The sequence below is a fragment of the Lepidochelys kempii genome, chromosome 8 (assembly GCF_965140285.1).
Source record: "Lepidochelys kempii isolate rLepKem1 chromosome 8, rLepKem1.hap1, whole genome shotgun sequence".
NCBI lineage: Eukaryota > Metazoa > Chordata > Testudines > Cheloniidae > Lepidochelys > Lepidochelys kempii.
The window spans coordinates 11,507,758-11,530,373 of NC_136387.1; positions in this window are offsets into that span (position 1 = coordinate 11,507,758).

A 22,616-nucleotide genomic window follows, 5' to 3' on the forward strand; every position below is an offset into this window, starting at 1 on the left:
GATTTAATATTAATTTTTTTTAGTAAGCAGCTTGAGTCTGATCCAGTGCCTACTGTCGTCAATGCAGTCTTTCTGTTCACTACAACAATCTTTGAATCAGGCTGTATTTGCAGATAAAATGCTTATCACATATTCCCATATGAGATCATTCTCACCTGAGCTGGACATTATTTGCCAAATTTTCAGAAATAGCTCCACCACATCACACACAGAAATATTTAATCGCAGGGGAATACACATTTACACCACTAGTTATCCTTTGCAGAGGCACCCACACATGCACAAATTTTGGAGGTGCAATTTAGTGAGCTCGTTTTGAAAATCTGAGCATACAGCTCCAGTGTTTACAAATTAGCAGGTCACAGGCAAATAATAGACTGTATATTCCATGATCACCTACTGACTTCATTACAGTCACCGCACATACAGGATAACACTGGTGTAACTGCAATATTCTAATTCATGTGTGTGGCTTTGAGAGCACAATTCTAAACGGCAGCATAGCCAAAGGAACAAATGAGAGCCATGCTTATAAGGTGTTTTTTACATTTTTTGTCAAATAAGGAGAATATGCTTGTCACTTTTCCTATTGCAGAAGCTCATAAAATGTTACCCTGATATAGGAGGTGATCTTCCCCAAATAAATAAATGGAACTCAGAGTCTTAAATGGAAATAAATTAAGAAAATCAGAGACCAGAGCCAATTGGCTTGCTTCACTGTGTAGACAGAGGATCATGGTTTTCAAAACACAATGATTAATTTGTTTTCTTAGAGTAATTACCAATTAATCATTTGTCTAAAGAGGCAGTATTATGAATTAGTCATAAACAGACTTCAGCCCAATTATAAGGGCTCAATTAGATCATTTAAATGAATGTTTATTCTCCTAACAGCTCAGTGGAAATTTTTTTTTGTTTTTTTAATCAAGTGAAAAACATACATCTAACTGGAAAATGGCACACATTTAAAATCCATAGCCTCAGACAATCTCTTAAATTCTACCTGGGCTCAATAATGTATCCATAGCTGACCTTGACCTCTCATAGTTGTCTTTTGCTTAAGCATTTAATCTTACGTCTCCATCCGAGTCTTTATTTCTAAAACTATATTTTGTTCCGGTTTTTTTTATGCTACCAGATGATTATGTCTGAAATAGACATTCTTCTATAGCACACCACATGGCAACATTAACAATCACTTGAAAATACAACGGCACATAATATGCAGGCTGTTTAGCAGAGTGTCCTGAAAGATGCTGCATAAAACATCAGCTGTACAGAGCGTACTAATACTTAGCAATTGAAAGAGTCCCATGGGGGTACATCTGCCAGATATAAATATTAATAAAAGTGAATTGTGAAAGGTAGATTAAGATTCACTAGTCATTATTATTATACAACATCAGGTGCTAGCTGGGCCGCTGGTTGGAATGAGACATTGTCATCTTGACCTATAACACAATTAATGAGGCTGTTGTAAGAAAACAAGATCTTCAAAGGGAAGGCTATGCACATTCATGCAAAATGAGATTTACTTGGGGACTGATCCAAAGCCACTGAGGTGAGTACTTTCCAGATCCCTCTGCTAGGAAGATAAGTATAACTATTTAACAGGAACTTTCTCCGGCGCAGCACTCCTTCCGCTTGATCCTGTAGTCAAGTCATAGTCCTATATTTACGGTATCAGCCTGTAGCCATCAAAATGATCTGTGGGAACACTTTCCAGGCAGGCTTTCCACACTCAGAATCCTTGTGTCCATGCCAGTGGATGCATAACATGAATGTGTATCAAGTCCCTAGGCTTTATTACAAGATTATGTAGGAGAAGGTAATAGAATGGGGGGAAGGATCCCTTGGTTAAAGATCTTGGATGAAATTTATTTGCACTGGTGTGACTCCCTTAACTTCAGTGGAGTTACTCTGGATTTATACCAATATCAATGAGTGCAGAACTTGGCCCACACACTAACAGTAACTACACTAGCTAGCAAACAGTTTTAGAAGGCCAAGCAGGTTTAGAAGCTTGGGTGTCTTGCTTCCTTATTTTTCATGTTTATTTTTTCCCTCTGATTCTCAGTAAAGTCCCAGATTCTGCACAGTACTCAAACACATCCTCAAATCCATCTCCATTCAGCAAAGCCCTGAAGCACATGCTGAATCGGGGCCTAAATTGGCAAATCTAGGGAAACCGAAGAGCAAAAAATATTGAATGAGAACAGCTCGCTCTGCAGGAAGGTTATTTAATTTAAATCCTCATATTAGTAGGTTCACTCAGCCCAGGTGTACATTCCAATATACATAAATACGAACAACATATTCAAATTGCATAATCCATTTAAAAAACTAAAACTGTTGAAATGGACTCGATGCTCGTACTTCAATCTGAACATTTACTGTACCACTTCAAGGCTTTTTTTTTTAAATTATCATCCACCATAAGTAAAATTCTGAATGAAAGCCAAGTCACTTCATATTTAATGAATCATTTCTATTTCCCTATGTTACTGTGCAAAAAAGAAACCTGTTTAAGCCTCTTTATTTAATGCTGAGTTCTGTTCCTCTGTGATAAGTGCTATTTGCCAAAAGCTTAGTTTCCAACAGAGTTCAAAGTAAAGTTAAGTCATAGACATCAGCGTAATCAGGATTTCAGGGTTGGGAGAGAGCTTTATTAATTGTGGTCCCAGGGCAGTGCTTGCCACCACCGCAGTTAAATAGATGTATTTAGTTAGCTAACCTACTTCCTTGAACAGACAAAGTTTGATGGCGTTCAGTTTTAGATGGAAAGTACGTAAGTGTTCTCATTTTCACCTGATATGGAAATTTGGGGCCTGAGCCAAAGCTCATTGAAGTCAATGGGAGACTTTCTACTGACTTCAGTATACTTTCAATCAGGCCTTGAAGGACTGGAATGCTGTTCTCTGAATCTCATTCTTAAACAGCGCTCATTGAAGTCAAGGGGAGCCTTTCCATTGACTTCAATGTGCATTGTATCAGGGCCAACTTTCCCTCTGGGAAGTATGTAGATTAACAAAAATTGTGACAGTGTCCTTTCTTCCCTTCTGAATGAAGCCTAACATGAGTTACTGAGAGAGAATAAGCGCACTCACAATAAATCCCTGAAGAGACAGTAATGTTCATCACTGTTTTTTTTATTAAACGTAGTTTGTTCAGGCTTGTTTTAAGAATTAACTTTGTGGATTCATGAGATTAAAGGCTTAAATGAAATCAATGAAAATGACATGATGTGTATCAAAGTAATTGCTGCTTGGTTTGCAAACTCTAAAGGACCAGTTATTTGTGAAATACTGAGGGCTTAGAGCAATAATTATGGATTTTTCCAGTAAAAAGATGAAAGAAAGTACTACCACTACTCTAGGCTGAATTGAAATGTTTATCGTTCCCAACTGAATAGGACATTTCCTACAATAAGAAGCTGCATGATGCCCTCTCCAATGTAGCAATCCGATGTATGGAACAATTTGAAGAAAGTAATTTTGCTGGCTGTGTACAGGATAACTATGTGGAAAAGTAATATAATAATATATGCCTTAGAGACTGTAAAACAAATGAAAACTTCTAGCCCTGGCATCCATCCTTCCCTTTTTACCTCTGTGCAAAGCTGTATGGAAAATATATTAAAGTCATGAGTTTTGGTAGGCTCCATTGTACATATGGGAATATGTGATACACTATTTATTTCGTGATTGTCTTTAAATTAGATTTTTCTGATCCATAAAGGAAAAGCCTGTAATATACTAATCTCCCAAATCCTTGATTTCTAATGTTCATTTTTCAAATAAATCATGCTGTGCAGAGGAATGTGGAGTAGCTATTTTTGGACACACCTACTAGAAGGCCCAAGAAGGATTTGTTGCGCTGATATTATGTCGTCTAATTTTATTTAATCTGCTGGATTTATTGAAATGCAAAAATTAACCTTAATATTTTTAGAACAAATTTTAAGTGGTATGCCTATTTGCAAGCCCTATTTCTCTCCATGGTGTGCCACTTTTGCTGGTCTTTAGACCAGGGGCGGCTCTACCGATTTTGCCGCCCCAGGCAGTCGCCGCCGAATTGCTGCCATGCCCGGAAGAGCGACGGAGCTGCAGCTGAATTGCCGCTGTGGGACACGGACGGCCGCCCCATTCTGAATGCCGCCCCAGGCACCTGCTTGGAAAGCTGGTGCATGGAGCCGGCCCTGCTTTAGACAATCTCATGATATTTTCTACAGAACTCTCTCCTAGCAGCCAATTCCCAGCCCTCACTGTTTAAAGCAATGGAGGTTACCTGATAGGGCCTGGTTCAGTTCAACCATAGAGCAAAAGAGTTTCAACCTCCTGATTCATTATTGTGAAAGAGACAAAAATTGGACGAGATGTCTGAACAGTATCCATAAACAAATGCCTCCACTGTACCCGGTTAAAATGGAAATGAACAAAAAACAGATTGACGACCATATATGGTTGTCGATGAACTATTCTACTGAAGGGCTGGTGACCATGTGCTGTAGGTGTTCCTCATATAGAACATTAGGCATCTGAACTCAATTCACCTACCTTGTCTTCCCCTTTAGGGCAACTGCTTAGTCACTTTGTGCCATCAGAGCAATTCAAAGTAACCAGGTCAGGAGCCAAAGATCCTGCCGGCTGGCCAGCCAGCTTGCACAGAACTTTAATTTAATCCTTGTGCCCTTCTCCTCATAATATCGGGAAAAAGGAACAATACCCAAGTCTAACCTAAAGCTACTCATTTCTTACTAAAAATACTCCTGGAGCAAAGAGGAAATATTACCAAACCATCAGGTAATTTAGAAGCTTCCAGCTTCCCAGCACTCTGTTTCATGCTCACCAGGACTGTAGGAAACCTCATGGTTACTCTAGACATGGAGACATAAACCTAAAAGGGAAGATGTGTCTTTCTTCTTTGATCATCAGGAGGAAATAAACTCCAGTGCCTACTCTAGCACAATGGGTTGCTGGTCTACGATGGGGGTTCCTAGGCTCTACAGTAATATAAATAATAATAATAGTTTGGTTCATTTAACTCCAGACATTTCAAGAGAGTTATTTGTGTATCTCAGTATTAATGATGTGATCTTTGAGAGGGTAAACGCTTAAAAGATGTATTCAGTTGCTGGAACAAACACAAACCTATGTTGAAAACAAAGGAGTCACTGGCATAGCAACAATGGAAAGAGACATAGTTGACCAGCTGTGTGAGGAGTCTAGACGAGGTGATATATCTGGCAGTGAGGAATATATATTGCAACACCCATGATTGCAGAGAAATATGGAAATGACCCATGTGGCCAGATCCTCATCTGATGTAAATGAATGAAGCTTCACTGAAATCAGTTGCCCTGAGTTTCTATGGCCTTGTTTGAGTTATTTCACCTGAACCACATCTATATCTTCCAGATTCACAATTTATTATAGATGTCTGGGCTTACATGTATGAGGGTAATCAAAAATTATTTTGTGACAGATTAAGCAGCTGAACAAGGCTACAAAATTGACTGACATACTAAAATCTTTGTAAATAAAACTTCATTTGAATATGAAATGCTTTCTTCTGTATGTGGCTTCAGTGAAAAAGAACAAAACATAACAGATGCTGTTTATACAAGGAGAGGCTCCTAGTGGTGGACAGGGAAAGTATATATAACTGTCATTACTGGCAATTATGTTTCTTCTCTTAGTGCAAGTGAAATCCTCCACATATCTTGGGTGAAAAGCTTATTCTTTCCCTTTCACTATCTCCAGTGGGCCCATATCTTACCACTCTTCTCCTTGCATTGACTATTATCTTAGTCTCTTTTGCTGCTGCTAACATCACTCATGGTTGGGTGTCAAGTACCTTGACCAATGATCAAATACGTCACATCCATAACCTGCCAGATCGCCACTAGGTCTGGAAAGGAGAAAGCTCAGGAGAATGAAAGTCTCTCCTTGAACAGGGATACTAAACACAAAGCTCAGATCACAGTGAAAGTAGTAGGTCAGTACATTGATGGAAGACGAAACAGTACCTTCCAAGTGAGCTGTTGACTGTCTTGAGCAATCCAAAGTGCTATTGGTGGATTCACTCTATTTCCTCTTTTGTAATTAGAGATTCTCAGGAGGCTTGTTCTGTACCCACTGTGTCATTCATCTCCCTTGGTGCTGAGTTATCACTTCTCCTTTGTTCAGATCTATCCACTCTGCTTTCCAGGGACTGAGTGCTTGACTCTGTCTCAACTATTGGTAGCAATGTAGGTTTGTTCTAATTGGTGGGTTGGCAGTTCTTAGATTCAAATCTTGCCCAGAATCTGGCCCAAGACTTTCTTCTCAGCAGTCTGAGGTTCTGAGTTGATCTTCAGTTATTTTGGGATTAGCAACAGAGAGAGCACAGCTTTAATCTTCCTCCTCCTCCTCCTCCTTCTCCATATTTCCTTGTTCTTGTTCACATTCCTCTGATTTCTCAAAATGCAGGCATGGTTGTTATACTTTCTCTCTCTGCTTCCTCTACAGATCTTTAAAAATAAGAGTTTTTCGTCTATAGTTCAGGGTTTGTTTTTTTTAATTAATGTTGATTTTCTCTGGCGTCATTGGCAGAGCTTTTGAGAGTTTCCCCTGGAACTTCTGCCCTGAATTGGATCACTTGCTGATGATGATGAGGGCAGATATTTATCTTTTGTTTTCAGCACACTGCACAGCTACCACTGAAATCCCACCTGCTTTTTCCTTTTCCTGCTGTTTCAGAGCCAACATCGTCCTGAGCTTCAGTGCTGGTAGAGAACCCATCATGTGGAGCTGGGCTCAGAAGGAGCTCTCCATATGTTCTGTAATATGGAAAATATCCAGTGGGAGAAAAAGGTTGATTCAGCCTTGATAGTCCATTGAGGAGCGAGATCTCAGAACCACAGTTTTCAGCAATGCTGTTGTTTAATAGAAGGGAGTCAGAGGGCTCAACACTAGGCATGGAAGAGATTGCTTCCTTCTCTGTCTCATAACTTTGTGGGATGCTCTGAAAGAAGCATATGGATGATCAAGATCTAAGGTCTGTAACTATGAAACGGGAATGGGAGTTTTGGGGTGATTTCACTCTTGGCTTTGTGCCTGCTTACATTAAGGGTGAATTTGGTCCATTATCTATGGTTGGCAAATTAGAATCTCCAAGGACATTCAGAGGGGGGGAAGAGTGTGGCTTACAATGGAGTTCTCAGGAGTTAAGGGGTGGAGACACCCAACTGCATGTTTATCATGAGATCTGTGAGAAAGTCCTGCATACCTACAGACAGCCACTGGGGAGGACTCCACAGGACATTGTGCTGCCACTGGTTCCTATCCCATGATTGGGCAATTTACAACTCACAGAGTGCTGGAGGGGCAGAGCAGGAGTAGATGGGATTTCCTGCTGGATGTTGCAGGCGTTGGCTGGGGGACATGCCACACAAGAGCTGTTGTCCCCAGCTCTTCCCCTAATGGATTGCTACTTCCCCCCACACACACACTTTCAGAGCCCCATTCATTACTGTGCTGGCACTGAAGGCATTTTCCTCTAGAAATATCTCTGTGTGTTTGGAGGTTGGAGGGAAGCATTAGCCTGAAACATCCTGGGTTTGATTGTGCTCAGCCCGGATGAAGGCTGCAAGGAGGGGAGAGGGCACAAGGAGCCTTCCACACGCCGTTGTGGAATTGCCATTTCTCTGCAATTGCATGCCATTGTGCAGGGACCAGGTACAATAACAGTACTTGGACTTCAGGGACACAAACACTCTGAGTCTAGCACCGTTGCAATGCAAGATTCACCAGAGGCAATGCAAGACCATGGCCTCACCTTGGCACCCCCTGAGGCCTAGTGCCCTCATAGTGAGTTCGTATGTGTGGTGGGGGGGAGGGGGTCTCCTCTGCATAGTTCTGGGCCCAGGTGACCCTTGTTGCGCCCCATTTTACTCCTTTCTCCCCAGCGTAGCAGTCTCTGCTTTGTCTGCTTCTGCTCTGACTAGCTGGATTCACCTCAGCTTTACTCCACACCTGCCCTCTTACCATATTCTCCTCTGCTCTGTCCCCCTCATGTCCATGCCCTTCTCTTTTCTTTCCATTCAGCTTATCTGCACCTGAGTAAACCCACCCAGAAAAGTTGTGGAACCAACATGACATTTGCCACCATCACATTGTTCACTGTGCTTGTGTGTTATCCCACCCTGGCTCTATCTTATCTATTTAGATTGTACATTCTTCTGGGACTGTCTATTGCTTTGTTTGTACAGCACTTAGCACAAAGGGACCCCATTCTTTGTTGGCCTTTTGGAACTACCAGAATAAACATGATTAATAATAAAAATGACATGACACAGACCAACAGAGGTGACCCTTTGTGGGGGAGACATGCCCTGCACCCCTGTCAAGTGGTGGCACAGTAGCTAGACTACCCTGGCACTCCTGAAGACATTGCACCTGCCTCATGAGAATACACCCTCTGCACCTCTCCCTACTGCAACCATGACTTAAGGGACTGATCCTGTCCTATTGAAGTCAATGGGAGCACAATTTCTCTTGCAACTTACTTTATCACTGCAACCAACTGCAACCTCACAGACATCTCCTCTTTGTTCATTGCTCTCTGTGTTAGCCTCTTTTCCCTCTGCAGTAATGCTTAAGCCATCATGTAAAACTGGACTGCCAAAGTACTCTTCATATGACCTATAATATGGAAAATATCCAGTGGAAATAACTAAGTTGCTCAGGGTCTCATCTTCTCTTATAGTGTTAACTTTGCAGCCACCACTTCCTTCTCTTTTTTCTCTTCCTATGTCACCTTCTTTCACTTCTGCTCTGATAAGTAATGTGTCCAGTGACACTGGGTTGATAAAAAATTCCTCGTGTGTTCTGTAATACGGTAAATATTGAGGAGAGGAAACCAAGTCACTTGAGATTGACAGTTCATTGAAAAGCGAGAGCTCAGTATCAAAGTCCTCAGCACTGTCTTCAAATAACAACAGAAAGAACTTGGAGGCTTCTGAACGGTAAAATGGCAATATGGTTTCAAGGTTTCGCTCCAAACTTCGTTGCACCGACTGAAAGAAATATATGCATGATCAATAAACTGACAGGTTTGTAAGCACAGGTGAGACCTTATTAATTACAACTGGCATAATCTACAATCTACAGCTATCATCTATAATTATCTATGTATGGCCTAATTCATCATCGATCATCTACAGAGATATAGACCAAATCTGTAGACTGGATAGACCATTGGGCTCAACAGGTAGTGATCAATGGCTCAATATCAAGCTGGCAGCCGGTATCAAGCAGAGTGCCCCAGGCATCGGTCCTGGGGCTGGTTTTGTTCAACATCTTCATTAATGATCTGGATGAAGGCATGGATTGCACCCTCAGCAAGTTCGCAGAGGACACTAAGCTGGGGGGAGGAGTAGATATGCTGGAGGGTAGGGATAGTGTCCAGAGTAACCTAGACAAATTGGAGGATTGGACCAAAGAAATCTGATGACGTTCAACAAGGACAAGTTTTTTTTTAAAGGGGCATGACTCATGTGGCTAGTTTTTATGGGCCTCATGCAAGAAATAAGTCTTTTAAAGAGATCTGCATGAAGATAGGCTTGGAGTTATTTTCTTCCATGCTTTCCAAATGCATGGAATGACTCCCCAATCCCAATGAACTAACGGGGAATAGGAGAAGGAAACAACATTGAATGCTGAAGCTGGCAACTAAGGCAGAGAAGAAAGGTAAGGAGGACACGGCTGAAAACCAAAAAGGGTGAAATTGTGCGGGACCTGGAATGATAAACTTGATAGAAAGGGAGTGTAGTGGGGCAGTCATTCCGCTCCTGGGAGAAAGAGTAGGCTGATTGGGGAGGGGGCCACACCTAATCAGGCCACGGCAGACCTGATAAAAGGGCTAAGGGAGGAGTTGGGTCAGAGTCTACTGGGAGCAGGAGGGACATGGGGGCCTGAGGCAGGCGAGACACCAACCAGCAGAGGATGCTCCGAGAGCTGGAATTGTGCTAATTCCTGAGGCAAGCAGCAGGAGGCGCTGTGCCGGTGAGCAGCGGTCTGCTGCAAGTGGTAGAGAATGTGGGCATGGACGGTCACCCCTGATACAAGGGGCAGGGACAGGACTGGGACTATTGCCAAGAACGTGAGAAACTAGAGAAGGGGGTGATGGATCCCAGTTACACCAGGGCTTTCTTTGCAGAGGCCACTCATGCTATCCCTGGTTGGGGTTAAGGGTCAGCGCCCCAACAGAAGGGGGCTGATGAACCACCGGGGCAAAGAGGATCCCTGCTGCAAGGGATCCGGGAGACCCAAGAGGGACTCTGGGAGGTGCAGTGGGCCCTCCAGGAACAGTTGGGGTAACTGGCGGAAGGGCAGCGAGCCCTGCTAAGACTGCTGAGGCGAGAGTTCAGGAGGAACCGCTGAGAGCCTGAGGAGAAGCCCAGCACCAGGGCCTGGATGCTGGGTGTGGAACATGGGGTTTGTTACACCTGTGGGAGGCGGGGACATTTGAGAGGGGACTGTCCCTACTGGGTAGGGAGCAAGGAGCCTCACTCAGAATAGAGGAAGGGACAAGACCCTGGGAAGGCCCATTGGGTGAAGAAACCCAAGAGGGGATGGACATGTTGGGCCTATGGGCAGCGAGGGCACATATGGAGGGATGGCCCGAACCCAGAGAACATGGTCCAGGGAAGGCTAGGCCAAGGAAGGAGTGGAAAAGGCCTGAGGCCGGGAGGAGGCAAGGAGCTTCGTTCTTGTGCCAGGAGGGTGGCCATATTAGGAGACACTGCCCCTTCAAGGGACGAGAATGCAAGAAGAGATACCTAAGGACCTCAGGGGGTCGAAGGCCAGCAGGGTCGATGCTGCAGTGAGGGCAGTGGACCTACCAGGGAGCCAGGCCCAACAGAAGGTATCCAAGAAAGGTACTGGGACAGAGTGGGTCCAGCAAGAGGCCAGGACCCAGACTGTCACGGAGCAGGCCACAGTATGGACCCAGACCCTCAGGTTAGAGGGTCCAGGGCAGGCTAGCCTACATAATGCAGCTGGTGGCCACAGAACAGGCCCTCCGGACAGTGGAGGCGGAGCTGGAAAAGGCCAACAAGGAGAAGGAAGATATGGGGCTGCAGATGAAGGAAAGTGAAGAGAAGCGGGTGCGACTAGCAGGACATCTCCAGGTCGCACAGCCTAGGAGGTTCCCCTCCCCCGGGGTGTGGGATTTGGAGGGGGCGGGGGTAGCGGGGCAGTCACCCCGCTCCTGGGAGAAAGTGTAGGCTGATTGGGGAAGCAGCTACAACTGTGGCCACACCTAATCAGGCCACAGCAGGCCCTGATAAAAGGGCTAAGTGAGGAGCTGGGTCAGAGTCTCTCTCTGGCCTTGGAGGGGGAAAGGCCTAGCTGCCTGGGAACAGAGGGGAGCTGACACAGAGCAGTGCTGGGGAAAGACAAGAGGAGCTGAGGATCTCCAGCCTGGCAACTCCCCAGGCTGAGGCCTTGTTTAAGGCCTAAAGAGGTACCAGGGCTGAAGAGGTGCAGCCTGGGGATAGGCAGAGGCAGCTGGTCCTACCCCCTTGCCAGTGACGGGTGGCCATTACAGACTGCGGTTTGCTCCAGTGAGAGGGGGCTAGATGACAACTGGCAGTAGCCACTGAGGCAAGGTGGGCATAGGGGGAGGGAGTTCCCCTGGGAGGGGAGACCCAGAGTGTGGGGATTGCATGGGACAGAACCCTGAGGTAAGGGGCACCGGGTGCAGGAGGGACATTGGTCAGCAGGGAGCACTCCAAGAGCTAGAATTGAGCTAATTCCTGAAGCAACCAGCAGGAGGTGCCGTGCCGGTGAGCAGCAGTCTGCTACAGGGGGCCAGAGGAGTGATGTGGTCTGATAGTTGGGTGAAGAACAGTGTTTTAACTACTGTAGGCTGGATGGACTGGAAGAAGCATAGTAAATAGTACCTCATTTTTTCTTGACCATTCCCCTGTCTCCTCTCCAGTGTTCCATGGTAGGATCCCGTTTTTTTCTTGCCCACCAGCATAAAAAGAATGTTTTTTCAGTGCTGTTTGATTTGCCTGTCTGGCTTTGTTCACAGCCTGACTTAGTTCTTTCAATTCCTCCTCCTCTTCTATTTCCCGTAGCTGTTGAGTGGAAACAAGAAGATCAGTGAAGTGCACAGAGTACAAATCATTCCATGTTAGACTATGGATCTGGGCACTGAGGGCCTGACTTTCAGAATGGTACATGTACACTTCCACACTGAGATGTGCAAACCACTGTATGCTTTACTTATATGCACAATTACCCTGGCTGCATGCACAGCTCTGATATCTGTGCTTGATAATGACCACTTGGATGTGTAATTGAGCCTCTGTGTACATATATGAACTGCATGTGCAAATGCAATCATTTCTTTTGTGAATTCAGCATGCAACTGGACACACTTTTCTGCATTTTGAAAGTCTGGCCCCGATTTGTTCAAAACCATATTTTGTTTGGCTAATCTGGCCATTCTGGAGCCATCTCAGATCTGACTCAGCTTTCAAAAGTACATGAACTACGATTTTATCACCACAGGGAAAAAATGAAGTCCACGTGCCCTTTATATAGAGTAGGTGAAGGAAAAACTGATAAAGGAACAAGAGTAAAAAATTACCTATTTTAAACTGACAGGGTTTTTTAAATTAAAAAATACTAAAGACTTTAAATGCAAGGACAGCTAAAATTTGCAGCTTCTCCAAGGTTACTTTAAACTTTTCTACCTACTTAAGGAACTGAGTTTGGAGTCATCAAACAGTGTCCCATTCAGCTTTTTAATTAAGTTTAAATTCCAAATCATCTCATCTTCTTCTCAGGCACTGCTTAGTGGCACAAGATAAGAAATGTAATGTTTCCCGAACCAGCAACCAAGCTTCAGAAAGAAACCATCTTACCCCCAGCTTCACTGCCAATGTTGACAGACCTCTGGACTGCTTTGTACAAGAGGGATGGGCTGAAGAGATGGTATTTATTTCTGTTCTGGTTAAAAATGTTTACATTTTAGGTTAGGATACGGGTTTGAGTTCAGATACAACCCCTTATATCATGAGCTGCCCTTGTGAGATTCCAGCCCAAAATGATGGAAACTCTCACACAGGACCAGAATGAGTGAGATTTCTAACATCTCGGAAATCATGCCAAATCAGTAATTCTTGCAAGAGTTCTGCAAAATTTGGTGTTTTGATATTTGGACTGAATCTGAGGGGAAAAAAAAAAACCCTAGGGGGGGAAAAGGGGCCATTCTGGTTTTGAATCTTATCTGGAACTAAAACCATGGATACAGGGACATTAAGTGATTTGGATTTAAGGCTTTACTTTGGGCCCAACTCTAGTTTGCACCTCTGCTTTCATTTGAAAAACAGACTAATTAGGTTCATCACTACTCTTTGGAGCTACCTAAGTTCCAGGTATCATATTACTATTATACATAAAGACATGCAGGAATATTTCATCACTAAAAACATTGCAAAGAATATTAATACACCTACGGTCTTCATAGAAGTGGCTGGTAACTTTTTTCTTCTTAGCTATGTTTGGTAGACTGTCGTTTTCTTATAATTCTTCATCCACACCAACTCTTAATTGGCTTTTTTCATCTCTCATTTGCTAGCAAAAGATTATTCTCCAAGGGCTTCTGTAAGCATCTTCAGGATATCCTACAAATAGTTCACACAGCGTGGCACAAACCCCATGACTTATTGCACCCGACTAAGCCCTGTGTGCTCCGGTGAGTCCCAGGACTGAAAAAAGGGGATATCTCACAAGAAATCTCTGAGGATCAAAGTGCCTGTTTTTATTTCTTTAAACAATCACTAATTATTATGTTTATAAACCCCGTCTCCAATCTATATTCATAAAAGGAAAATCAGTCAAGAGATCTTCAGGTCCACATGTTCAGCTTTCCCTGGCTGAGTTTATGCTCCAGCAAACACACCACCTTGGGAATTGTGTGGCAATTCTGAGATGACATCACAGAGACAGTGTTCTCTCTCTCCATGATGAACACATAATAAAGAGTTTGGGAGGATTTGTATGGGCATATCAGGCTACCAAACCTGAATAATCAGAAGGTGGCCCTCTGGATTCTCACACCATGCATCAGTATGAATAACTGAATAGTTAGATAATATTTTAGCCTAACACATTATTATTGCAAAGCCTCATCTAGGAGTATAAGGCCTGACTGAACTGATGCATACGCTGATGTCAATCAGGATGTCAAACATTCCAGTCAATAGAGTTGCACTCCTTGAAAGGATAATCAAGTCTACAGATTAGAGGAAGCTATTGAAACGAAATCCCTCCACTACGGTATACTGCTCTTATAGATCTGCACTGGTTACATATCTCCATAGGTGCTGGAACTAATGGTGGTGGGGGTGCAGTAGCTTACGGTTTGGTTGAATGGCTCTCAGTGCCCCCCACTATACAAATTGTTCCAGCACCACTGCATATCTCTTGAAACCAGGCAATGGTTCTAAAAGTTCTGCTGCCTTCAGGCCAAGAAATGTTCACCCTACCTGCCCACAGTCACCGACATAAACAGTAGTTACATATTTTCTTTCCCTAACATTTTTCCGCCCACAAAATCCAAAATGTCCAAAGTAAAGATTAGCCATATCTACTACATCTATTTATCTATAGTATTTTTAATATATATTTTAAGGGTATGATTTTCAAAAGCATCTAAGGGAGTTGGGTCCTTTTGAAAATTTCACTTTCAATTCCAAGTAAAATAAAGCACACACAGAACTTCATAGACACTGTTTACCAGTGGTGGGCACACAACATGGAAGAAACATGGGGCTGCCTTGTGCCACCCTATCACTAAATTATTTCCATCAATCATACCAGAAGAATGAATGCTACAGACAGAGATAAGACAAGGAAAACTTAAAGCATATGATACAAAACAGGAATAATCCAATGTCTGTATTTAAGGAAGTCTGAACATTTTAATTGGCCTGAAGAAATTGCCTAATATCTAAACAGAAAGAACTTCGATATTATGGACTCTTAACCTACCATTTATTTTTTAAAAATAACCCCAACTATGCAAGTTAGCCCCTAAGTAATTTGATTTACATTTTAGCTCACTACATATCCTGCTAAAAAACTAGTTGGTCTTTCTTATTTACAATTATGAAGATGTAAAGTTAAGGGTGTTTCCATAACAACTCCCAAACAATCCTCCTGACCAATCTGATGCCAGTGAAGACCACTGTAATGAATAATTAAAAACAATAATAATAATACTTTTTCCATGTTGGTGTATCTCCTCCCTAGATTCACGGTGCTTGGAAAAGAAGACCCCCCAATTTGCAGATGGGGAAACCGAGGTATCCCAGTATATTTCTAAGGCATTACACATCATATGAGTAAGGGTGGTAGAATCTTTCCCTTAGGGGAGCAGAGAATAATAAATACAATAAAGTAAAAAAAGCCACATTAGTTTTACTTCATCCATTTTATTACGAATCTCTGGGGTGGCTGGGGAATGCCTGTTTCTTTTAAATCCTAGAGAAACAAACAGTGTGTTTTGCTGAGCTAGGTACTCACAGTCACTTAAAATAGAAATGCACAGAGGGTTTCCAGTGATCCACTAGGGGGTGTACAGAGTCACTGACATTTCACTCTTATACCATCATAGAACTATGATGTGAAACACTGGAATGCGTTACCTAGGGAGGTGGTAGAATCTCCTTCCTTAGAGGTTTTTAAGGTCAGGCTTGACAAAGCCCTGGCTGGGATGATTTAACTGGGAATTGGTCCTGCTTCGAGCAGGGGGTTGGACTAGATGACCTTCTGGGGTCCCTTCCAACCCTGATATTCTATGATTCTATGATTCTATTGTGTTAGAAGGGACCGCAAGTGTCATCTAGTCTAACCACCTGCCAAGATGCAGGATTTTGTTGTGTCTAAACTAGTGGTGGGCAACCTGTGGCCGGTCAGGGTAATCTGCTGGCAGGCCGTGAGACAGTTTGTTTACATTGACCATCTGCAGGCACAGCCGCCCACAGCTCCCAGTGGCTACGGTTCGCCATTCCCATCCAATGGGAGCTGTGAGAAGCCCGCAGGCCGCCCACCACTGGTCTAAACCATCCAAGAAAGTTGGCTCTCTGGCCTCCTTTTGAAACCTCCAGCGAAGGAGCTTCCCCTATCTCCCTAGGCAGTCTGTTCCATTGTCCTACTACTCTTACAGTTAGGAAGTTTTTCCATGTTACCTTTAAGTTTTATTTTATTATTAGCAAACTACAATCTATTGGCTTACAGATAAAATCATGCAGTCCTTATCCAGGCAAAACTCCATTTACCCTCGACTAAAGGTTGAGAACAACTGCATTCTGTCCCTTTAAATTTTCCCTGTGTGAGTGAATTGTAGTCCATCTTTTCAATTATTACAGACTTCAGGCTTTGGGCCAGGGGGAATATGGCAACAGAGCAATACATTTGCATAAAACTTTGATGTTAAAGTGGGTAACTTTGAGGGAGCAGCTATTTTAAAAATGCATTTTAGGAGAATTGCCACAGAATCCTCCTAAAATGTATTAAGAATCCAGGAAATGAAACCTACAATGATAATATGCTGTGGACTTTCCACTATAACATTAGGCAAATCTCTTTAGTCTAAGACCAAAATCTGCCTTCAGACATGTGCTCCTTTTAACTTCACATGCTCAATAGAAGAACCTGGCCCATAACAATGAATGGTAATTACAAAATTCAGAGTTATTAAGGCATCTTCCAGTGGAGGCAAAGGTTGGTCTTATTTAAACATTAATGCAAAGCTGGAAGTATGCCAGAAATATCACTTTCATTGTAGGCTATACCCTGCAGTCCTTACTCAGACAAAGCTTCCATTGAACTCAACAAGAGTTATTGCTTAATAAGAATCAAATAGAAACTGAGCGTGGGCTTCCAGGTTAGTCACTTACATCGTGGGCTAAATTCAAGTGTAACATTAGGGGATAAGAAGTGGGTGAAAGAGATAGGAACCAAACCAGCTGCTCTTGAATAGCAACAAGCTTCCCTAGCACCATGCAGCACATGGAGTCCAAGCCTAAGTGTATGTCTACACTACGAAATTAGGTCGATTTTATAGAAGTTGATTTTTAGAAATCAATTTTATACAGTCGATTGCGTCTGTCCCCACTAAGCGCATTAAGTCGGCGGAGTGCGTCCTCACTACCATGGCTAGCATCGACTTACGGAGCAGTGCACTGTGGGCAGCTATCCCACAGTTCCCACAGTCTCCGCCACTCTTTGGAATTCTGGGTTAAGTTCCCAATGCCTGATGGTGCAAAAACATTGTCGCGGGTGGTTTTGAGTACATGTCGTCTGTTGCCCCTCCCTCCATGAAAACAATGGCAGACAATCATTTCATGCCTTTTTTTCATGCAGATGCCATACCACAGCAAGCATAGAGCCCACTCAGCTCACTGTCACCACTACTGTTGTGTCCTGGGTGCTGCTGTCAGCAGATGGTGCAATACGACTGCTAACTGTCATCATCCACCGCTTCTGCGGCAGCTCTGCTCTCCTGCTCTTGTAAATGAGCTCAATCTCAATAGCAAATTTCTCCATGTTGCTTCCACTGCAACTCTGCTCTCCTAGTGCCATGAATCCACCTCGCAGGTCCTCTCATAGTTCTTTATAAATATCTATTCTCTCCTGCAGATGGCATACCATGGCAAGCACGGAGCCCGCTCAGCTCACCGCTGCTGTTGTGAGCGTTGTAAACACCTCACCCATTATCCTGGAGTATATGCGGAACCGGGGTAAGAGACGCCAGCACAAGGACAATTTTGATGAGGACATGGACACAGATGTTCCTGAAAGCACAGGCTGTGGCAATTTGGACATCATGGTGGCAGTGGAGCTGGTTGTTACAGTCGAATGCCAATTCTAGGCCCGGCAAACAAGCACAGACTGGTGGGACCGCATAGTGTTGCAGGTGTGGGATGATTCACAGTGGCTGCGAAACTTACGCATGTGTAAGGCCACTTTACTGCAACTCTGAGTTGCTTTCCCCCACCCTGAAGCGCAGGAATACCAAGATCCAAATAGCCAATATAATCACTGACGTTCTGTTATCAAGGGTAGTGACTCTGGGAAATGTGCAGGTCATAGTGGATGGCTTTGCTGCAATGGGTTTCCCTGACTATAGTGGGGTGATAGACGGAACGCATATCCCTATCTTGGCACCGGACCACCTTGCCAACCAGTACGTAAACTGCAAGGGGTACTTCTCAATGGTGCTTCAAGCACTGGTGGATCACAAGGGACGTTTCATCGACATTAACGTGGGATGGCTGGGAAAGGTGCATGATGCTCGCATCTTTAGGCACTTCGGGCTGTTCGATCGGCTGCAAGAAGGGACTTACTTCCCAGAACAGAAAATTACCTTTGGGGATGTTGAAATGCCAATAGTTAGCCTTGGGGACCCAGCCTTGCTCCCATGGCTCATGAAGCCATACACAGGCAGCCTGGACAGTAGTAAGGAGCAGTTCAACTATAGGCTGAGCAAGTGCAGAATAGTGGTAGAATGTGCCTTTGGACGTTTAAAAGCTCGCTGGTGCTGTTTGCTGACTAGGTCAGACCTCAGTGCAACCAACATTCCCATTGTTATTGCTGCTTGCTGTGTGCTCCACAATATCTGTGAGAGTAAGGGGGAGACGTTTATGGAGGGATGGGAGGTTGAGGCAAATCGCCTGGCATCCAATTTTGAGCAGCCAAACACCAGGGCAATTAGAAGAGCACAGCAAGGCATGCTGTGCATCAGAGTGGCTTTGAAAACCAGTTTCATGACTGGCCAAGCTTCGGTGTGACAGTTGTGTATATTTCTCCTTGATGCAAACCCGCCCCCTTTGTTGATTTTAATTCCCTGTAAGCCAACCACCCTCCCCCCTTTGAAATAAAGTACCTATTGTTTTGAAACCATGCATTCTTTCTTTATTAATTTTTTAAAAAGGGAGATAACTGACAAGGTAACCCGGTTGGGGTGGGGTGGAAGAAGAGGGAAGGACAAGGCCACATAGCTTATTGTAGCCACACTACAAATCAAACTGTTTGAATGACAGCCTTCTGTTGCTTGGGCCATCCTCTGTAGTGGAGTGGCTGGGTGCCCGGAGCCTCCCTCCCACATTCTTGGGCGTCTGGGTGAGGAGGATATGGAACTTGGCGAGGAGGTCAGGTAGTTGTACAATGGATGCAGTGGGGGTCTGTGCTCTTGTTGGCTTTCCTGCAGCTGCACCAGACACTTCACCATGCCCATTTGCTCCACCACTAGCCTTAGCATCGCATCCTGTCTCTGCTCTTCGCACTCACTTAATGCTTTCCTGGCCTCTACGTATTCAGCTGGGCCCTATCACTGTGGGAGGACTGCATGAGCTCAGAAAATATGTCATCGCGAGCGCGTTTTTTTTCGCCTTCTAATCTGCGATAACCTCAGGGATGGAGATGATAGGGGGAGCCTAGAAACATTTGCACCTGGGGGGAGATGAAAAGGGAGAGTAAAATTTAAGATGATACATTTCTGAGAACAAAAGGGAGACTCTTTCACAGTGAATCAAGCAATTCACAGCAGACAGCACGTGTGCTTTAGGTACAAGGTCGCATTTTGCCTTTTATATTGAGTGACTGCTGGTATGGTGACACATCACACACGGCTGGGCAACAGAATTTGGTTTCCATGCAGCCATGGTAAGGCAAAGGGTACGCGGGGTTGGCTTCTTATGCATAACATGTGGGAATGGTTTCAAACTGCAGCACCATCCTTTCCCATAGCAAGCAATGGGTTGGGTTTCACATTTAAAAGGAGGGGCTGTGGTTTTCGGGTGGATGTGCAGCACACACCTCCCTCCACACTACCGCGTGCTATTCTCCAGGATGATCCCTTTTAGCCAAGCACAAACAGGCCAGCATAATGGGGTCCTTTTACTGTTCCCTTACAAAAATTCCCCTATTTCAACCAGGTGACCATGAATGATATCACTCTCCTGAGGCTAACACAGAAAGATATAGATCGAATGTTGCTTGAATGAGACCAAAACCCAGGACCATTCGCTGCCATACTTTGTGCTGCAATGATTCCAGAATACTTTCAGAGTACCTCCAGGAGAGCTTAATGGAGATGTCCCTGGAGGATTTCCATTCCATCCCCAGACATGTGAACAGACTTTTCCAGGAGCTGTACTGGCCGCGAATGCATCCCAATTCTTCAGGGCAAATCAAACATTAAACACTATTGCTTTTAAACCTTGTACTGTAGTTACAAATGTGCACTCACCAGAGGTGCCTTCTCCAGCTTCAGGATCGGGGATCCCGCCTTTGGAGGGTATTGGCTCCAGGGTGATGAAAAAGTCCTGGCTGCCAGGGAGAACGGATTCACTGCTTGCCTGCTGCACATATTGCTCCTCCTCCTTTTCTTCCTCATCCACAAAATCCTCCTCCCAGTTGCGTGAGACTCCCCCCTTGCGGGTGTTCATGGACAGTGGTGGGGTAGTGGTAGGGTCCCCTCCTAGAATGGCATGCATCTGATCATAGAAGTTCCATGTATGGGGCTCTGACCCAGAGCAACTGTTTGCCTACTTTGTCTTTTGGTAGGCTTGCCTCAGCTCCTTAACTTTCACGCCCTGTGAGATTTTGGCAAATATATTTGCATTTTTTCTTTTTGATCGGAGTTCTGCCTGCACAGATGCTTCTCTCCATACAGCAATCGGATCCAGTGTCTCCCTTTCGGTCCATGCTAGAGCTCGTTTGCGATTCTGGGGGGACTGCATGGTTACATGTGCTGCTGAGTTCGCCATGCTGACCAAAGAGGAAATGAAATTCAAAAGTTTCTGGGGCTTTTCCTGTGTACCTGGCTAGTGCATCGGAATTCAAAGTGCTGTCCAGAGCGGTCACAATGAAGCACTCTGGCATAGCTCCCGGAGGCCAATACCGTCGGTTTGCGTCCACACTACCCCAAATTCAACCCTGCAAGGTCAATTTTAGCACTACTCCCCTCGCGGGGAGGAGTACAGAAGTCAATTTTAAGAGACCTTCAAGTCGACGGAACGGGGTTGGTTGTGTGGATGCATTCATTTTAAAAATTGACCTAAGGCAGCTAAATTCGACCTAACCCCGTAGTGTAGACCAGGCTTAAGAAATAGCTAGGGCCAGAAAAACTGGACAGACAACATGACTGGTGGTGGCTGTAGCTGAGGATTATATAGAGAAAAAATAGGGTAATTGCAAATTTTTGCAAATCAATTGCTGAGCTTCTGAGACAGAAAAAGGGTGAAGATGAACACAGACTCCAAGAGATGGGGCTGAATGATAGCTACTTCCCCACTGTAGCTGGGTGGTTACCCTCTCCTGCCTGTGGGGCTTAAAAGCCAGCCCTGGGAGAGAGCCAGGGCTGAGAGCAAGAAAAGCTAGACTGACTGGGGAAATGGCCGCAGCTGGGCCACGCCCCCATCAGGCCGCAGCTGGGCCTATAAAGGGGCTGCTAGGCTGAAGATTAGCCAGTCTCTCTCTGCATTTAGAGAGAGAAGGGCCTGGCTGCAGGGACCAGAGGGAGTACCTAGAGTGGAGCAGGGGAGCTCCGGCCTCGAAATCCCCAGGCTGTGAGGCCTAGAGTAGGGCCTATTAGGTACTAGGGTTGCAAGGGGGCAGCCCATGGGTAGACAGATGCAGCAGGTCCAAACCCCCTCGCCTGTGATGAGTGGCTGATACACTGCAGTCTGCCTGGGGAGCAGGGCTAAGCGATGACTGGCAGTAGCCAAGACTGAGGTGAGGTGGGGGTAGTGGGTGGGGGTTCCCCGGGGAGGGAAGACCCTCAGGGATTGTTGGGGTTTACTGCTAGGGGGCAGCACCCCAGTGGGAGGAGGCACCGGATCCTGGGAGGGACCAGGCCCAGTGGTAAGGTGGATCACCACATGGCAAAGGGTGCTCCAGAGGCTGACGAGCTAATTCCCAAGGACAACCAGCAGGAGGTGCTGCTGGGCTAGTCTGGCTCTATTACAAGTGGTGGAGAATGCGGGCACGTTTGGTCCACCTTATACTAGTGGCCGGGGCAAGGACAGTAGGACTGTGGCCCAGGAACAGAGAATGTGGAGAAGCAGAGGATGATGGATCCCAGTTACACCGGGGTCTGCTTTGCTGAGACTCTGGGTGTCATCCCAGGCTGGGCCCTGGGGTCAGTGCCCCAGAGGGAGGGGACTGATGTCCTGCAGGGCATCCGGGAGGTGCAGGAGGCCCTCCATCAACAGATGGCCCAGCTACCGAGGGAGCAGTGGGCCCTAGTGCAATTACTTCGGCGGGAGTTCGGAAGGAACTGCCGTGAGCCAGGAGGCCTAGGACGGGTATACCTATTATACCTGCTGGAGGCAGGGACATTTAAAGCAGGACCGTCCTTACTGGGATGGGGGCAGGGCGCCTCCCCCAGGGGATAGACAGGGGCAAACTCCCGAGGACAGTTCGCTGGGTGGGGAAGCCCAGGCAGCTGCCCACTTGTTGGGCCTGTGGGCAGAAGGGCCACAGGAGGTGGACGTGCCCAGGTCTGATGTGGAGGGTCCAGAACAGCCCCAGTAAGGGGACGGGACCCCA